At 29.9% G+C, this 21,075-nt stretch overlaps 1 long non-coding RNA gene and 1 pseudogene across 1 annotated transcript; both read left to right on the top strand.

Annotated features, from left to right (window-relative positions):
- The first annotated feature begins 234 nt into the window (after positions 1–234).
- On the top strand, positions 235–2,835 carry LOC107428619 (probable serine/threonine-protein kinase PBL1; annotated as a pseudogene).
- Positions 2,836–18,770: 15,935 nt separating this feature from the next.
- LOC125419994 (uncharacterized) lies at positions 18,771–20,764 on the top strand. The gene is made up of 3 exons (XR_007238657.2): positions 18,771–18,868; positions 19,732–19,827; positions 19,944–20,764. It is a non-coding gene; the product is annotated as an uncharacterized LOC125419994 (long non-coding RNA).
- Positions 20,765–21,075: the final 311 nt, after the last annotated feature.

Here is a 21,075-nt window from a genome sequence, read left to right as displayed (position 1 = left end):
CATTAACCAATAAGCATGTGGCGCAAGTGCAGCATTATGTAACATATTATATGACATGCAACAACTTCTTTCTTCTAAATTCAGAGAAAATTAGATAATGCCAATTGCCTTGTGCTAACGTTTTCAAGCTTCACAAAAAGCCAACTCTCTCCCTTTCTCTTTCATTATATTTAACTCTGCAAATAGAACCTGTCGATCCTGCAAATAAAGACCCATTAGTCTTTATCAACATGAATGGCTTATAGGATTGCAACCCAACCCCACTGGTCTTCACCCAATCTGCAAATTCATCATAGTTATTCCTGTTTTTCTGATACTATGAAGTTTAGAGAACAAGTACTGCTAATGATCTTTGCCATTGTTTTCTTCACCATTCAAACTTTGGTTCTTTCACAAAGTGATTCAGATGCTAGTTGTGTGCTTGATATCCATTCCACTTTATCAGGGACTGACTCAGATTGTGTAGCAGGAAACTGGGGTGGGTTTGTGGAAGTTTCTTGTTGTGGAGAAGTTTTTGATGATTATTTATATGCATTGGCAAAGCGGGCTAATCAGACTGAGAGTGTTTTTCTGAATTCCACAGAGCAGAACAATTGCTTGCTTTTGATGAAGGATTCTGAGAAGGATGTTTTTGGCTGTGGCATTGAGAAGCTAACCAGTGGAGCTGGTGGCTGCTCTGACTATACCGTAAATGATGTTCTTAATAATCTCGGAAATACATTGACAAAGTTTGATGAAGACTGCAACCTTTTTGGTTAAGCAAGAAGTACAGATCAAGCTTGCAGTTTATGTATCAAGAGATGGAAAGAAATTGTTGGATCATCATCAGACAATGGAAGGAATTCCATGAAGGACGAAGCCGAGATTTGTAGTTTTACGGTGTTGGTTGCTATAACAAGCAGGAGAACTGGTTATAAGAATCGGATTCAAGCACTTTATCAATGCCTTGGAGATCAAGACTTTTTAATGAGTTTGTTTTCTATTTTATTGCATATATATTTTCCTATTTGATACTCACTTTTCTTGCATTTTTACCACTTCCACCTTAAAATCTTCATCGTTTCCTTGTTTCCCCTGCAGAACAGGAATTCAAAGCCAAAAATAACAAAAAAAAGTTCAGGACAGGTAATTTCCAGACGTATAATGTTCATCATCACAGCCATCTTTAATTTGAGTTTTGAAGAGTCACATATTGATCGAAATTCCATAACTTTTATTGGTGATTATAAGGTTTATCAATTCTAGCTTGTGGTATAGCGGGAATCACATTAATACTGCTTGCTCTAATATGGATTTTGTGTAAGAAAGGAATCAAAGAAAGATTTTCGACTGCAAGATAAATTACAGATGGTAATTTTTTGTCCATTTTAATTTAACTTAATTTATTAATTACCTTACTTAAAAGAGATGACAGCTATAAATCTTTAACCTTCTTATTGCTTTACTGGACAGCATCAGATGACTCGCAGCCTGACGAAACCAGCTGTTTGAAGATACCAAGGAAGTTTATTCAGCTACAGCCAATCTCAATGCATCTAATTTCATTGGCCAACGTGTAGCTGGTGAGAAACTTTGTGATTTAGCATTCCACTCTTATTGTTTGCGACCGCCATAAATGATTACATAGAAAATAATAGATAATTTAGCCTAAAACAAAAGGCATAATATTGGCTTAAAACATAATCTGATATGCATGAAGTAAAACAGTATTTTAAGGAAAAATAGCAATTGATTAAGTTAATATTATTATTACAAAGTTGGAATTTAATATGATTCGGAAAATTTTCCAGGGAAGGCATATAAAGGCGTACTGTCAAATGGACAGCATGTTTCAGTCAAACATATAATCAAGGATGGATATATAGATACATTCATAAGGGAAGTTAGAAGTCTTTCCAATTTCAGACATCAAAATCTTGTAGCTTTGATTGGCTATTGTGCGGATAAAGAAGAATGTTTCCTAGTCTATGAGCTCTGCCATAATGGAAACCTTTCAAAGTGGCTATTTGGTAATTTTTCCTTTTATCATTTCTAAGCATTTTCATTACCATTCTTTCCTTTGTAAAGACAAACACTAAGCTGTTGCACAGGTAAGATAAGTTTCTTCCATGGATTCATAGACTTAATATTGCAATTGACAGCGCTAAGGGTGTCTGTTTTCTGCATATTTATCCAGAAGGCTGTATAGTTCACCGTGATATCAAGGTCTGTTTATTCCGTTATACATTCTTCTTTGTTTCTTTCTCCATTCAGTCCTGTAATTTTAATGCCATTTCCTTATTGGCAGCCAATAAACATCCTCATCAACGCTAAATTTCAAGCAAAACTTTCAGACTTTGGATTGTCTAAAGTCATGGACTTGGATCAATCCTATGTAATTTCAGAAGTGAGGGGAACATTTGGTTATGTTGATCCTGAATACCGAAAAAATCACCATGTAAATGCTTCAGGAGATGTCTATAGTTTTGGAATGGTGCTATTGCAACTTCTCTCAGGGCGGCGGGTTATCAATTTTAATCTAAACAGACCAATGCCTCTCAATAAAATGGTGAAGAATAATGTTTTATATCTTCCACATTTTCAACAAATATTTCAAGCTTCTGTGCTCATCTCTTTGTTCATGTTGTTGCCATTCAGGCTAGATTACTTGCAGACGGTAGGAACATAGAAGAATTTGCTGAACCAAAACTTAGCAGCGTATACTCCATGGAAGCGTTTGACCTTCTATTCAAGCTAGCTTTGTCATGTACAGGACTTAAACAACAAAGACCATCCATGGAACAACTGGTACAAAAGCTAGAAAAGGCACTCAACATCTCAACACAATTCAACTAACTTGGAATCGTTTGACCGTGAATTCAAGCTAGCTTTGTCATGCACAAGACTTAAACAACAAAAACCGTCCATGGAACTGTTAGAAAATTTAAATTATATTAATTAATTTTTCAAATTGAATGGAAATATAAAATGGTGCCTTTTCACAATGGTTGCTACATTTTATAAGGTACTAATTCATAATGGATGCTACCTTTAGAGATATATCACTTCATTACTTAAAGATATTTTTATATGTAAAAAAATATCTTTATATTTAAAGACATCTTTATGAATAGATATTTTCCTTGATTATATATCCTTTAAAAATCTATAAATAAGAGATATTTCACTTCAATTATATATATAAATTTTAAATTAAACACAATCTATACATCCATAATATTTAGAGAATTAAGGGTTGCATATGTGGGGGAGTTCAAATCAATTTTGATTCACTAATCTTGATGATTTGGAGTGCTACTATTATCAACAGAGATCGTTGTATTTTGGGAGACGATTGCCATAAAACCATGAGCACCTAAGTGGGGTAAATTTGTCTTAAGGACATAGAGTTCAACTCTAGCCTCGATCTAAACTGGTTTTTCTAAAAACTCTACTTATTATTATATGCCACTATTTAATTTGTATGCTTCTTGAATAAAAGTTTAATCACATTTATGTTTAATCGGTTTTTTAATTTAATACTTGGTTTTATATACACTAATTTTTACGAACAAACGAGGGAAAAAAAGCTAGAAAAGGCAATCTAACATTGCAGCACAATTCAACTCGCTTAGAAATCGAAAGGATAAAGACATTCTCATATTCAAGCATTCACAAACAATATTGTTACAGAAGAAAACTTTATCTTATTTCACTTGTTTAAAAGAAAAGTGAAATAAGAGAATGACAATACAGACAATATATATATTTTTTTTGTACAAAAGCTTCATTCAAAAACTAGAAGCTGATATAGTGATATTTGGTCTTATAAAATCCGAGCTAATATCAAGAAATATATCTGCACAACAATATGTATTTACACGACCTGAAAAAGAATAAAAAATGAAAGAATACCCTACAAAACAAAAGGACTTGGGTTATCATTACCATACGTGAATGGATCTTTCTTGTGAAAGAACATGAGCCATTTAACCAGAGGGCCTTTTTTCATAGTATTCATGGAGGATCCTGATCAGAGCACTAGCCTTCTTGATAGCTCGAGATGTACCGTCGGTTAGTAAGGAATATAAATATCCCATTAAAGTTGGGTTCTTTACTGAAACAGCAACCACATCTTTACCACCATTTGTACAAAAAGCCAGCAATAAAGACACACAGTACTCCTTCCCTACCCTTGAAGTGGAAGAATTCAGAACCTTCACAATGGAATCCAAATCTCCATGTTGCAAAATCGCAACTGTTCCATCAATTTTCTCCCAGAGTTGCTAGAATTGCTAGGGAATCAGTAATAAGATCTTCTCTATCCGAAGATGTTAAAAGATTAACTAGCAAAGGCACTATCCCAGATGCTAGTACCCTCTAATGGTTTCCAGGGTGCATTAGCAGCCCGAAAATGGCAACCAACGAGTTCTTCTTTGCCCGGTTAGTCCCATCCTTGATCAGCTCCAACAGAGCTGGAATGACTTCTTGATTACCCCAAATCAGTATCCGATACTCCTCCACCGAAGCAAGGTAAAACAGAGTTCCAGGAGCATGTTGACGAGCTTCCATTTTGATCCCATTCTTTAGAACACCTACAATATATTCCAAACCCCATGATGTGTATAATCAACTCGCAAGTACACGAATCGTTTTCAAGTAATAAAGTGGAAAAATAGGGTTGTCGTACCCAAGGGATTAAGAATTAAGTACCAAAGATAATTAGATTTTGATAATATTTGAATTAAAATTTAAGATGGCAATTGAAAACTAAATAAACTAAATTAAACAAAAGCAATCAATTAAAATTAGATCAATTTCACGTAAGAGAGAGAATTGAATAATTATGAATACTAGGGCATTTGATTTCACCATTAACTATTCCAATTTAATTACTTAAATATGTAAATTTAATTAACTAGTAATTTTATTAACCACACTTAATCACAAAATTAATCAAAAGTAGTTTCCACTCACAATTGATAATATTCTCATAACCTAATTTATTCCTTCCGGCCTATAAATTAAATCATGCAAATTCATCAAGCATAGATTAAGCAAATAATATGGCATGAGACATAACTATTTTCCAATCAATTATGCATTCATGTAAATCATTGGAGATCCATAATATTATCCTTTTCCAAGCTCAAATATTATTAAAATCATTCATTCCTTCCGGCCTGTGAAAGCATTAAGCATACCAATGATTTATTAACAAAACATATTACTAATTAAATAAAACTCAACATATATTAAAATAATTAAACCTTCATAGTTAGGGCTACATCATAGCCCTAGCTATGAAAGTTAGTTCATGGTAAAAATAATTTCAACATCCATAATTATTAAAAATAATAAGATTCACAATTAAAGAGAAAGGAAAAGAGAATAAAAACTATTGAAGAAATTCTTCTCCAAGAGCTCTCAAAGTCGTAGCCTTCTTCTCCAAGCAAGTCCACGTCTCTTTGCCTCCTCCAAACTCTCCAATTGATCTTCTAAACTCTAAAACTTTAAAACCCTAGAACCCTTAAGAGAATCTTAGAAACTCCCAAAATTTGGTTTGTTTCTATTTAAGCCTCCTAAAAGCTCTTAAATAACTCTCTAAACTTGTATATCTTCCTTCAATGTGGTGGGGGCTATATATATAGGACCTTGGGAATCTTTTTCTCTCTTTATTTTCAATGTGGGAGTCTTGGAAGATACCTTTTTTAGGCCATGAGAAGGATTGGACGAATTTCATGTGTAAAAAGGAAACTGTATATTACTTGCTCTCTACTACTTTCCTTTTATCTAATTCCTCTTAAAAAAATAGTTAATTAGTCTAATTTACCCTTAATGAAGCATGTGACATGACATGTGCCTCATTAATGATAAATTAACCAATTATTGCCACTTATTTTTATCTTGGCCCTCAAATTGCCTTGATTCCCTCTTTTGATCAATGGTGGAGATTTAACTAGAATATTCCTTTTTATAAATTCCAAACTTTAAATGATGATAACTCTTTGCTCGCACCTCAAAATCCAAAAATAACGAGACATTTGAAATCCTTAGATTGTGATGATTCATATGACATCTACTTCCACCATGAAATTCTCGATAGAATCTTTATGCAATCTTCAAGGTATCTTTTTGGAATCTTTTTAATGCTTAGTCCGTTCGAACTTAAATCTTGCTTCCCACCATAATTCGACCCAAGGAATCCATTTTTATGGTTGTTTTCTTAAAATTCTTCCTCTTTTACCTAGATTAAGAAAAATACATAATTAAGTATCTTTCCATAACAAATTAACACAAACTAACAAATATTAAGCTATAATTATGGCATAAAATCATCAATATTTTAGACCTAACACCCCAATTCTCCACTATTGCTGTTTTGCTTTCTGAATGCTGGGAAAGATTCAAAAAAGCTTATAACAATCAAGTTATTAAAGCTTTTTGCTAAAAATAAAAGATAAAAAAAATTCATACCAAAAAAGGCTAATTAGCTAACCATTATCCTTGACAAATGAAGCTGTTTACAAAATCAATTGTAATTCATTTGGAGTTTAATTAATTCATCATTAAAAATTGAGTTTCAAATAGGATTGTTATTTTGTAATGATAATAATAAAAAGATTAAAAGGATTCCAATGCCCCTCTTGGAATACAAAAACTTACATAAACAAACACACTTCTAGTTCACTCTCCACCGCACCAGTTCTACTTGCAATTTCTTCCAATTGAAGAAATTCAATGGTGAGGTCGTTGATCGAGAATATATATATATACATATATATTGAAATAGGGTAGTAAATATATTAAATGGAATAGAATTTTAATGAGATGAGCTAAAATCAAAATACAATTATACCCTTTATTGTAGGTGACTGATGCTCAGTGAAAGTTTGCCCACATCCACACAAATACAAACACTTACAATCAGGAAACTGCTTGACAGAATTCCCGAACAAATTAAATGTTTTATCGTACAATTCTTTAATTTCTGGTTATACAAATATGGGTTCCTTTGATAGGTGATGAGCTTGTTTAATGAAGCTAAGAGTGGCTGGTTTGAAGCTTGATAAGTTACTAATGCAGGTTCTCTAATTGTGTGTAGTGAAACAGGAGAGATTGAAAATATAGATAACTGAAACACACAGGGCCTATGATTAGATTTGATCATATGGGCAGAAATGTTTTTGTATAATGCCATGATTAATGTCTTCCTCCAAGACGAGGCTATTTCCGATCAACATGCAAATGAAGCCTTCAATCTCTTAAGAAAAATACAGATGAAAGGGATGAAGCCCTCAATGTTCACATTTGCAAGACTGCTTAAATTATGATTGCAATAGTGCTAACACTCCTGAGGGTTTATTTTGTGGCAAGTTCGAATGCAACTACAATTCAATATTACAGGTAGAGGAGTTTGTTTTGAGGGAGGCAATTAGAGAATGGTCAATAATACTCCCCGTCAGCAAACAGGTTGGTTAAGTCAGTAATAAATAAATTTTTTGGTCTTGAGCATTTTAATCAAATATTTTTTTGAATATCAAATATTTTTTTTTTAGGCATTCAAATTTTTTAACCATTTATTTTTTTCGACTTTGGAATTTTTATTTTTATTTTTTAACATCTAGCATTTTTTATTGTGCCCTTAAAATTTTTTTTATACCATCTAATTTTTTTAGGCTCTCAAATTATTTTTGAATATCTGATATTTTTTTAGAACTTTCAAAATTATTTTGAATTTTTAAATGTGAAAATATCAAAAAAAAAATTTAAAAAAAATTGGGAGTCACATGCATTATGCATGACCCTTATGAATATGATTAATTTATAAAGATTTTAAAATTTTCAAAATAAAATACAGTTATTTTACAGGATATTAAAGTGTAATTATTTCTAAAATTTATACAAAATTGTTCTTCAGATATTAAATGTGATATTAATTTTAATATATTTTATATGATTTGAAATCAGTATATTTACATGCAAAAATGTATATTATTGCAAAATAAATAAATAAATAATGTTAGTTAAATAATTTATATATAAATTGGGTGTCACAAGCACTTATGAACATGAAGGGACCCATTGCTAGACCTGAGGGGGCATAGGCCCCAGAAATTTTGTAATTTTTTCTTAAAAATGTATAATAGCATATAAGGTAATTGTAGAAACTTTCGTTTAAAAATCATTTTTGGCCCCCCTTAAATAAGTTATGGTGTTATTTAAGTAAGTAATTTTACCAGATTATATATATATATATATATATATATATATATATATATATATATATATATATATAATTTTATTAATGAAAAACTATGGTATTACTCTTTTAGTTTGTAGTGTAATCTGTATTTGGAAAATATTAATTTTTTTATTTTTATTTTTATGGTCAATATTTGTTTTATGTAGTATTTATCAAAAATAATTAATTGTTTAATGATGCATTTTTTGTAGTTCTAACATTTTTCGTTTTCTAACCACAACTAATTTAATTTGTAGTAATTATCTATATTTATTTTGTGGGAGTCTCTAATATTGTTAATTAAATATACTTTTTTATCACTCAATTGTTTTGATGATAAATCTTAAAACAATTCGTATCTTATGTAGTTTTCTGAAATTACAAAAAATTTTAAAATTCAATAAATAACATTTTGTGGTTAACAATTCTTAATAAGTTGGTTAGAGCACCTTAATTGGAAAATCAATTATATATATATATATATATATATAATTATACAGCGCATTATATTATATTGGCAACAATAAAAATATATATTTCACATAGTTATATGACTATATACCATATACTTGATATCTGTAATTTAGACTGACCCTCACAACAATTTTCTATTTCCATCCCTATTGATGAAATTTTTTGCCAAACAATCTACTTGACATCAAAAGCATTTCGTAAAGCTTCTTTTTAAATATCTATCATAAAAAAAACTTTACAATCAGCAGTTCTATTTTCATCGTTCATACTAGGCATATGCTTATATTTGTGAACTCTTCTTATTTCTCTCCAACTTCAAATTAGATTTTTGTGCTTTCAATTATGCCCTCGATTTTAATGTTTTTGCTTAATATAAAATGAGGTTTAAAAATAATGAAAATATAGATGTCTATATTTTTATTTTTGCTTACATATCATTGTCAAGCCGGCTAATCTTCTGGTGAATACAAAGAGGGGCCCACATTGGATGCATGCAATTCTTCGGGGGACAGGCACTTATATGACTCCGAAACGTTTCGACCCGGATAGGTATGGTAATGGATGCTACGATGGTAATGGTAATTTTTTATTTCTTTATTTTTATTTTAGCTGAGATACGATGGTAATGGTATTTGATCATGGGGCTATGACATCTGACTCTGAAGCTTTAACGGGTATTGAAGCAGTACAGAACCAAACAATTACATGCATATCATTCTTGTTTTTGTTAATTTAATTGGAGTTTAGCTTCTCGTGCTGTTCTTTAGCTTCTCCTCCCTTCTAATTCAAATAATAATAATAATAATAATAATAATTGTAGGTTTTTTTTTTTTATATTGTACTTGAATCTTTGTAAAAATAAATATTTCTGTGTAGATTACATTATGTGATTCATATTTTATTTCCGATCATTGGAAGATTAATTAATTAGCTAGCTAGCTTGCATTTTTACTTTATTTAAATTTCTTAAATTTTGCAGTCCCATGTTTGCTCTTACTATAAAATATAAAGCTATCATGAATGTTAATTTATCATATTTATAGTTATTTGTTTATATATATCTGCATGCAATCATATATTAATATTCATATTGTCTAATATTTATATATATTAATATTCATAGAGCACAAGGCACAATACCATAACAGTGTATGATTCATGATCTTTGGGCCAGGGAAATAAAAGACCCAGTTATGAATTGAGGACCATTATGGCCCATAAAGCAACAGTTGTTACATCAGAGCATCACCGAGGAGGCTAGGCTTCGGCATAGCCTAAGAGTACTGAAAATACTGAAAAAGCAAAAAAGTAAATAAAAGCGAGAGAAATGCGATCGGTGTTTTGGGGGACGGCTAAACATGCACCCTGTCGTACTGAATCGATAAAAATATCAACATTATAATTTTACAAAAATATAAATAAAAATATTAATATCGACAAAATTATGAAAATTATAAATTTTTAATTTAAAATATAAATTTTTACATATAAGATAATTAATATAATAAAATAATATAAAAATATAATAATTAGAATACAATAATAATAAAATATTCATAATAATAAAATATAAGAAATTTTTAAATATAATTTTTAATACATTATCAATATCAAAAAAGTTTTTTTTGACTTTTTAAATTGATGATCATATTTCGATATTTCATGAGTGTAACAATAGGCATTCCAACTCATCATATTAGAGAAATTTTCTATGTAATTATGGATGTGCCAAGTATATCTCTCTTTATTGATCTCAACCAACTATCCAAATGAAAGATAATATAAATTTATCTAAAGAGAAGTATAACATTCATTTTCTAATACTTTTCTACTCTTATTTCATTTCAAATTTTTACTTTTCTACTCTCATTTCATTTCAAATTTTTTTATTTTTTTCCATTTCTATATCCTCTCTTGCTCAATTAACATTGTGAAAATCCATAAATTTCAAATCCAAATAATCAACAATTTCTGCACTTTCGTTCACATTTTTTATAATTGCACTTTCATTAACATTTTTTTAAAAAAAATCAATAACAAAGAAAAAAAAAATCCCATGTCTTCCTCTATTGCACTTTCATTAACATTTAAAAAAAAAGATCAATAACAAAAAAAAAAAAAAAAAAAAAAAATTCCCGTGTCTTCCTCCTCTCTAGCTGTCCGCTTTCCCCCTGTGTCTTCCTCCCCCTTGTGTCTTCCTACTCTCTGGCTGTCCCCTTTCCCTTCAAATCTTTCCCTTTCGATCACAACACACAAACACACATACACCAGTTCTCGGTCGGCATTTTCCACCAACAGAAGGAAATTTCCACCGATTTTTGAAGATTTCGGCGACTTCCTTCAATTCCGGCGACAAATCGACGGCAATGTTGACAGAAACTTCTTCCTCCCCCCAAAAAAAAAATGGGTGTTGAAGGCGACCGGCAACCAAAATTATCGCCAATTTCTCGTCGATTTCGGCGACTTTTGTTTCACTGCTGAATATCCACTCCAATCATATATCCACGCAGAACCACAATGCAAACGCAGAGAGGAAAAGTTTTTGTGTCACTTTGGGGTGGATAAAATTCCAGTACTACTCATTTCCATCACGGTTTTATGTTTTGTAGCTTGTGTTTTTTTTTTTTTTTTTTTTTTAACCCATTTACATGCATAAAGCTCCGACTGACACTGGAAAACTGCGTATTATGGAGGACAACCACGATGAGGTATATCACATTTTATTGGGGCATGGCTTTCCAACCACACGCCACCTCATGAAGCTTCTGGACGGAGAGGACAATAGGGGTATAAAAATGATTAAAAAGTTAATAAAGGGAGAGATGTGATTGCTTGGGGTCTAAGCCTGCATGCACCGAATAACCTTTGCACTCTTACGCAGACACACAACACAAGCGAATAAAAGAGAAAGGAGGAAAAATTTTGTTACACCGTGGGGTAGATCAACGCAGTAAAGACTATTTTCTTTCCTTTTCTTTTTCTTAAAAAAAATAATAATAAAAATAAAACCGGTGAAAAAATAAAGAAAAAGGAAAAAAAAAAAAAAAAAAAAGGGGTTAAGGAAGGAAAGAAATAGAACAACAATAAACATAACTTGTAAGTTCTAAAATGCACAATTTAATAAACATAATTTATATTTCATATTACATCATTAATATAAAATCATTCTAATTGGATCAATGTGTACCAAATAAAAAAAAAAAAATTGAATATGATAGAGTTTTTAAACAGAGGGCCTACAGTGCAAATTTCGAATACAGTACAAATATCCATTCAATAAATGTTGGCTTTCTCTTTTTTGGAGGGGGATTGTTTTATTTATTCATCTAATATAATTGCATAAAATGGTCGATGAGGATATGTTAGCAGTCAAATTTAACCGGAATGAAAATTTTTAAATATACTATTATAGCTCATCGGAAAAACCATAAGACAGTCACATAGATAGTACAAAAGACGTATAGATGAAAGACCTGATAAAAAAAACTAACAAACCAAAAAAAAATTGAAACGAAATGAAAATTGTTGTAAGGACGAGGAAGGAAACATTTCATTTTATATTGGCAGCTATCAGCCCCAATGGGAGCCACATTAGAACACATGTCTTTTTTTTTTTTTTTTTTTTTTTTTTTTTTTTTTTTTTTTTTTTTGCCCCTTTTCCTTAATCCCAACTAGATGTTTCTCTCTTGTCTGAAGGAACGAAGAGCAGCCAATTACCGCCTTTATATTTTTTAGTTAACGTTCTCAACTTCTCAAAGTAGATTTTGTTTTTTGGCCTATATAAAAATTTTGTAATTGACAAAATAAAAAAAAAAACAAAAAAAACAAAAAAATCCTAATCAATTTAACATAATACTTTCAAATGATATAAAACATACCTAATATTATACAATATTACAATATCTACTATTGTATTGACCATAGAATTTAAAAATGTTATGAAATCTATTTGATATAGCATTTTCAAATATTATAAAATATATTTAACATTACATTTACAAGTGTTATGGAATCTACCAAACATAGCACTTAGAATTACTATTAAATAAAATTAACATAGTACTTACAAATGTTATTAATGTACTAATCACAATATGTATAATTGCTATTAAAATAACATAGTAACATAGGACAAATATTATTAAATGGTTATTTATATCATTTAGCATAACATTTCAAAAATGCTATGAAAGTGTAAAACCTTTTTTATAGTGTATGCTATCATAACATTTCTGAAAATACAATAACATATCTTTTAATTTGTCAGTTTTTTTATCGGATCTTTCGTACATACCTTTTTGTATTCTTTATGTGTTTGTCTTCCATGTCATCTCTCATAGCTTTTCCAAAGAGTTTTTAATACTATATATATATATATATATATATATATATTTTTAAGTTTTCATTGCAGTTACTTTCGAGTGCTAAATTGGTTTTCCATATTAAACTAATTTTATGATTAGCACTACTGTATTTTTATTTTTTAAATTAATTTTTTTTGTATTTTTAAAATTTTATTATGGGATCTAGTTGTAGGTATGGATGATGAGAGGGCTTGTGGTGCTCGTGAAATTGCTTCATTCCTATGGATTGATTGCGCAAAGGTTTGGAAACATTTTTGAGTTGGTTTTCAAAGGAATTGATGGATTGGAGAGTGCAACTGACACTATTGTGTTGTTGTTCGGACTGACGACCAAGAAAGACCAAAAGAAGGAAGAAGATAGGAGAAGAAGAAGAAGGATGATGATAAGTACTAAAGTGACTGTGAAGCTCTTGGGTCGGCTAATGGGTGGTTAGTTTTTTTGTAGCTTTTGACAGTTACTGGTATAATGTTTTTTTGCTTTCTTGTGTTTTTCAGTCTTATTACGGTGGTTTAAAGAAGAATGTTAAGCATCTTATATAATCGTTATGCTTTTGAGTATTATGTGCTTTCAAGTATTTTTTTTTTTTGGGAATATTAATGATTTAATGAATGCGTTCATCATCTTGTATATTCAATGTGTTTTGTTGAATTTTCCTCTGTAATTATGTTTTTATTTATTTAATTTTTTTTAATTTTGAAAATTGATGATGTTGGGGTTTAGGATTAGTTTGTCGTCCGCCATTTGCTTCATCATCTTGCTACTTGTATGTACACGCTGGTTGTCAAAGAACGACGAGCGACATCTCTCTGCCGTTGATGGACAGTTGGTGAGATAAGTAGGAAGACAATGTCGTCAGACAAGCGCAGTGGTTTTATATTATCCCTTATAGTCCAAAAGCGTTATGACCTTCTTTCCTCTTGAATCGGCATGTGGTTAGCTCATAGCCATGTGGTTACCACTGGTGTGGTTGTAATATTTTCTTCTCCATTACCTCTGGTATGATTGTAAGATTAGAAAACAGGGAAAACTACCCCGCCTCGTTCCCGATTGAGAAATCTCCATCCCCACCCACTTTCAAAGAAACGGGAAAACCGCTGGGATGGGATGGAAAATTTCCCATAGGTACAGGTATGAGATTTTAAAAACTGACCCCACCCCGCCCTGTTGACATTCCTAGGTGAAAGCGACTATGAAGCTGCAAAACGGCTTCACTTGTATGCCTCGACTTCCCAATCTATTGCAAAGATTTTTGAATATCTTTTCATAGGGCATAAAGGATTTTGGGGTGCCATTAATGCACTTCTTTCATTCTTGGGACTGAGTACCGAGTAAGACGATGAGAAGAAGAAGAAGAAGAAGTAGGATGAGGAGGAGAAGAAGAATAACTAAAGCGACTGTGACGTTTGCTTCTTTTGACTATTGTTATCTTTTTTTAGTTTTATTTTCTCATTTTTGAGTATTATGCTTTTGTTTTTTGGGTGTGTTTAATGAATGAATTTATGAAGAATTCATTGAGTTTTTTCCCCTGTAATTATTTTTTTAGTTTTGAAAATTAATGCGGTTTTTCAAGTGTCATTAGAGCGAAAGGCTAAGGCTGAGGCAAATGCAAACTATTCGTTTAGTAATTCGCCTTCTAAGGCTAAGGCAAATGCAACCATCATTTTTAATAAATGTTGTACCGTATTTTGACAAACTTTTTGTTTTGTTTTTGTTTTTGTTTATTGCAAGCAACTACCTACCTCTTTGTTATTTTTCATTGCATTGGCCAAGAATTCAGGTACCCTAATTTCTCTACTAATTTAATGTAACAAATATTTGAGATGAAACAAAATAGACAAATTAGGCAATATCGCACTAGTATCAATATTAAGATACCATCAGCAGTTTAGTAAAAATGTTTTAAAAAATAGTACTTATTTAATAAAAATGGCTTGAACAAGAGATATGTAATGAAGTTGAAAAAATTGTAGATGAATGATATATTAAGTTATATTAAAATATGATATATTAAAAATAAATTTTTTATTTTAAGAAAAAAACTTTTTATTTTAAGAAAAGAACAAAAATAAAGTGAAACAATTGGTTGAAAGCAGTTATAAAATTTAAATATGAATAAATAAATATTTAAAAAGGTAAATTAATTAAAAGAATAAACCAATAAAAATTAAAGTCAATGGATATTTTAATAACTCTAGTGTTTTGGTTAGGGTAAACAACCAATAAAACATGAAAATTTTATTTAAATAAAATAATAATAATAATAATAATAGATTGTGCCTCTGATATTGTGTTTTTTTTTTTTTTTTTATAATTTATGTTGTTTAAGTTTTCCAAAGAGGAAGTAAATATTAAGGAGACTAAGTTTTGAAAGCTCTTGAGCCTCTACACCCTTCTTTCGTTTTTTGGGACTGAGTATCAAGTAAGACGGCGAGGAGAAGAAGAAGAAGAAGAAGTAGGATAAGGAGGAGAAAAAGAATAACTAAAGCGACTGTGATGTTTGCTGCTTTTGACTAGTGTTATCTTTTTTTTTTTCCTTCTCATTTTTTAGTATTATGCTTTTGTTTTTTGGGTGTGTTTAATGAATGAATTTATGAAGAATTCATTGTGTTTTTTGGCCTTCTAAGGCTAAGGCAAATATGCAACCATCATTCTTTATAAATGTTGTACCGTATTTTGACAAACTTTTTGTTTTATTTTTGTTTTTGTTTATTGCAAGCAACTACCTACCTCTTTGTTATTTTTCATTGCATTGGCCAAGAATTCAGGTACCCTAATTTCTCTACTAATTTAATGTAATAAATATTTGAGATAAAACAAAATAGACAAATTAGGCAATATCGCACTAGTATCCATATTAAAATACCATCAGCAGTTTAGTAAAAATGTTTAAAAAACAGTACTTATTTAATAAAAATGGCTTGAGCAAGAAATATGTAATGAAGTTGAAAAAATTGTAGACGAATGATATATTAAGTAATATTAAAATATGATATATTAAAAATAAAATTTTTATTTTAAGAAAAAAACTTTTTATTTTAAGAAAAGAACAAAAATAAAGTGAAACAATTGGTTGAAAGTAGTTATAAAATTTAAATACGAATAAATAAATATTTAAAAAAGTAAATAAATTAAAAGAATAAACTAATAAAAATTAAATTCAATGGATATTTTAATAACTCTAGTCTTTTGGTTAGGGTAAACAACCAATAAAACATGAAAATTTTATTTAAATAAATAAAATAATAATAATAATAGATTGTGCCTATGATATTGTGTTTTTTTTTTTTTTTTAATTTATGTTGTTTAAGTGTTCCAAAGAGGAAGTAAATATTCAAGGAGACTAAGTTTGAAAGCTCTTGAGCCTCTACACCCTTCTTTCGTTCTTGGGACTGAGTACCGAGTAAGATGGCAAGGAGAAGAAAAAGAAGAAGTAGGATAAGGAGGAGAAGAAGAATAACTAAAGCGACTGTGATGTTTGCTGTTTTTTACTAGTGTTGTCTTTTTTTTTTTTCTCATTTTTTAGTACTATGCTTTTGTTTTTTGGGTGTGTTTAATGAAAGAATTTATGAAGAATTCATTGTGTTTTTTTCCCCTTTAATTATTTTTTAGTTTTGAAAATTAATGATTTCGCCGAGGGGTTATTAATGCAATTTTTCAAGTGTCATTGGAGCGAGAGGCTGAGGCAAATGCAAACGATTCATTTAGTAATTCGCCTTCTAAGGCTAAGGCAAATGCAACCATCATTTTTTATAAATGTTTTACCATATTTTGACAAACTTTTTGTTTTGTTTTTGTTTTTGTTTATTGCAAGCAACTACCTACCTTTTTGTTATTTTTCATTGCATTGGGCAAGAATTCAGGTACCCTAATTTCTCTACTAATTTAATGTAACAAATATTCAATATAAAACAAAATAGACAAATTAGGCAATATCACACTAGTATCCATGTTAAGATACCCTCGGTAATTTAGTAAAAATGTTTAAAAAACATTACTTATTTAATAAAACTGGCTTGAACAAGAAATATGTAATGAAGTTGAAAAAATTGTAGACGAATGATATATTAAGTAATATTAAAATATGATATATTAAAAATTAAATTTTTAATTTAAGAAAAGAGCAAAAATAAAGTGAAACAATTGGTCGAAAGTAGTTATAAAATTTAAATATGAATAAATAAATTTTTAAAAAGATAAATAAATTAAAAGAATAATCCAATAAAAATTAAATTCAATGGATATTTTAATAACTCTAGTATTTTGGTTAGGGTAAACAACCAATAAAACATGAAAATTTTATTTAAATAAATAATAATAATAATAATAGATTGTGCCTCTGATATTGTTTTTTTTTTTTTTTTTTTAAATTATGTTGTTTAAGTTTTCCAAAGAGGAAGTAAATATTCAAGGAGATCAAGTTTTGAAAGTTCTTGAGCCTCTACACCCTTCTTTCGTTCTTGGGACTGAGTACCAAGTAAGACAGCGAGGAGAACAAGAAGAAGAAGAAGTAGGATAAGGAAGAGAAGAAGAATAACTAAAGCGACTGTGATTTTTGTTGCTTTTGACTAGTGTTATCTTTTTTCTCATTTTTTAGTATTATGCTTTTGTTTTTTGGGTGTGTTTGATGAATGAATTTATGAAGAATTCATTGTGTTTTTTCCCCTGTAATTATTTTTTAGTTTTGAAAATTAATGATTTCGCCGGGGGGTTGTTAATGCGATTTTTCAAGTGTCATTGGAGCGAGAGGCTAAGGTTGAGGCAAATGCAAACTATTCGTTTAGTAATTTGCCTTCTAAGGCTAAGGCAAATGCAACCATCATTTTTTTATAAATGCTGTACCGTATTTTGACAAACTTTTTGTTTTGTTTTTGTTTATGTTTTTGGCAAGCAACTACCTACCTCGTTGTTATTTTTCATTGCACTGGGCAAGAATTCAGGTACCCTAACTTCTCTACTAATTTAATGTAACAAATATTCAAGATAAAACAAAATGGACAAATTAGGCAATGTCACACTAGTATCCACATTAAGATACCATCAGCAGTTTAGTAAAAATGTTTAAAAAACAGTACTTATTTAATAAAAATGGCTTGAACAAGAAATATGTAATGAAGTTGAAAAAATTGTAGACGAATGATATATTAAGTAATATTAAAATATGATATATTAAAAATTAAATTTTTATTTTAAGAAAAGAGCAAAAATAAAGTGAAACAATTGGTTGAAAATAGTTATAAAATTTAAATATGAATAAATAAAATTTTAAAAAGATAAATAAATTAAAAGAATAAACCAAAAAAAGTTAAATCCGATAAATATTTTAATAACTCTAGTATTTTGGTTAGGCTAAACAACCAATAAAACATGAAAATTTTATTTAAATAAATAATAATAATAATAAGAAGAAGAAGAAGAAGAAGAAGAATAATAATAATAGATTGTGCCTATGATATTGTGTGTCTTTTTTTTTTTTTTTTTAATTTATGTTGTTTAAGTTCTCCAAAGAGGAAGTAAATATTCAAGGAGACCAAGTTGTCAAAGCTCTTGACCCTCCACACCATTTTCCTCCTTCTAGGATTATAGCTTTGGCTCCCTTTAATACCTCTCTGGAGCACTATCGAACCACAAACCCTTAAGACAGGGGTCACATGGCCGGCCACAGTTTTGGTACTTTCTTGTGTTTTTTTTTTTTTTGGCGGCTAGTGTGGCTATTGACCCGAGGCAACCCAACCCTTCATTAACTCGAACCTTACATGCAAAGGCTGTGGATCTCTGCCACTTAGCTCCACTGCAAGTCTCAGTTTTGGTACTTTTGTGCACACAGTCTTCGATCATTCTATTGTTTTTTCTTTTTTGTATTTATAGTTATCATTTTTTCTCTCTATGTTTTGTTAGTGTTTGAATCTCATTTTCGTTCAATTTTGTGTGTTAGTTCTGAACGAAGGAGGCCGTGTCAATCCGCTTAAGGTTTTTCTTTGATTACCATTTTTTTTTTAACTATGACAGAATAGTTTGCTATTTTGTGTGTAATTATATTTTTAGCTAATTGTTTTGTTTGTGTTTTTGGGTATTTCGCGGGATAAGAAAGTAGGTCGTTCGAAGCATGCATAGCCTATTTTCTCATTTTTTTTTTTTTAAATTTCTTGTATGTAAGCACTTTGTTTATTAAAGACTAATAATCTGCTGCTCTATATATATATTTTGCTTCCTAGCGTTTGGGATTTGGTTTGTATATTTTATGAAACATTATATGTTTGAAATCCTCTATTTTTTATTCAGGAGAATATAAATCTAATTAAATTTAATCCGAGTCCCATTAATTATTACCTTCATTACTTTCATATGAATAACAATAAACATAACTTGTAGGTTCTAAAATGCACAATTTAATAAACATAATTTATATTTCATATTAAATCATTAATATAAAATCATTTCAATTGGATCAATGTATACCAAATTTTAAAAAAAAAAAAAAAAGTTGAATATGATATAGAGTTTTAGAACAAAGGGCTCCTATAGTGCAAATTTCGAATACAGTAGAAATATCTATTCAATAAATGTTGGCTTTCTTTTTTTTGGTGGGGAATTGTTTTATGTATTCATGTAATATAATTGCATAAAATGGTTGATGAGGATATGTTATACAGAGTCTGTCTTCACTTGCAGAGCCAAATTGATGAATTGGAGGCAAATTTGGATAAGGAGAGAGCAGCGCTTGTATCCAATCCAATATCAGGCTGTGTGTCAACCTCTGTATACAAGGTATCATATATCATACTTTACCTATATTGGAGTTGGTGAGTTTATTCTTTCTGATTTATATAATAAATGGCCTGATAATTTGCAACGATATGATATTCTAAATGGTTTTCTTGAAGTTGAAGGAGCTGCCAATGAAGCAGCAGCAGACTAAGAAGAAGATAATGCTGCTGAATGTATGTTGTTAATATGAACATAATATCCTAATTCCCTCTTTAATTGTTTAATTGAATTTGTTACATTTAAATGCAGACAAAGACATGAAGGAAGCGAATCTCAGACAACAACAAAAAATAATAATAATTTAAAAAAAAAATGGAAGCTTTGTGGAAGTTGGAGAGGCAATAAAACCGGCAGTGGTTGGTATTGCTGATGAGATACGAAATTTAGCTGCTTGTTTGAATAGAGCAATTGAAATGAGTAAAAAAACAAATGAGATTTAATGCAGAAATTAATGAAAAACAATTTCGATTTACAGACACAACGGACAAAAAACAAAGGAAACTTGTAAAAGTGATAGGTAATTCCCTCATAATTACCCTCATAATTAATAGGGATGATATTGATAATGCCGCTTATCTTATTGGTAAGTCTAATAGCTTGATTAATGTATTTTACAGGAATCCTGATAGGGATAAATATTATCGGCTCTATACTCTTTTACGTAGTGAGAGGAGGGAAAATTAGTCCTGTGTGTGTCTCAATTCTTCTTAGTAGCAAGACAGAGAAACATAGTTGTTTAAATTATTAAATAATAGGATTGGATTTATTTATTTTTGTTTGGGGACAAATAATACAGGATTGGAATGAATAAAAATTAAAGAATATGTGCACTCTGTTAAGGTATATTATTGATGAAACAATATCTCTATTATTTTATTAATGTCTTGTAGATTGTCATATGATAGCTATGATGCCATGAGCTATAAAAATATTTTAGACCCTTGTCTCTTGCACTGTGGAATCATGTAAAAATGATAACGAAGTGGGGATGATGTTGTTATATGGATTGTTTTGACCCACTGAAATGCCTTTTGATTTTTTTTGTGAAACCGAAAATAAATAAAATACTCGTGCATCATGTTGTACGGGCATAGATGGCACCAAATTATTTGCCATCACTTATTTTGGCTGCCCATGGATGAGACACTAATTAATTGGATTTCAATTTTTTTTTAAGCTAAAATAAAATTAAATAAAAAAAGTATTTCATTTAAATATTTTTTATTTTTATCTAAAAATCTATATAAA

This window comes from Ziziphus jujuba, chromosome 12, assembly GCF_031755915.1.
Source record: "Ziziphus jujuba cultivar Dongzao chromosome 12, ASM3175591v1".
Lineage (NCBI taxonomy): Eukaryota > Viridiplantae > Streptophyta > Magnoliopsida > Rosales > Rhamnaceae > Ziziphus > Ziziphus jujuba.
This window is presented reverse-complemented; position numbering and strand designations above follow the sequence as displayed.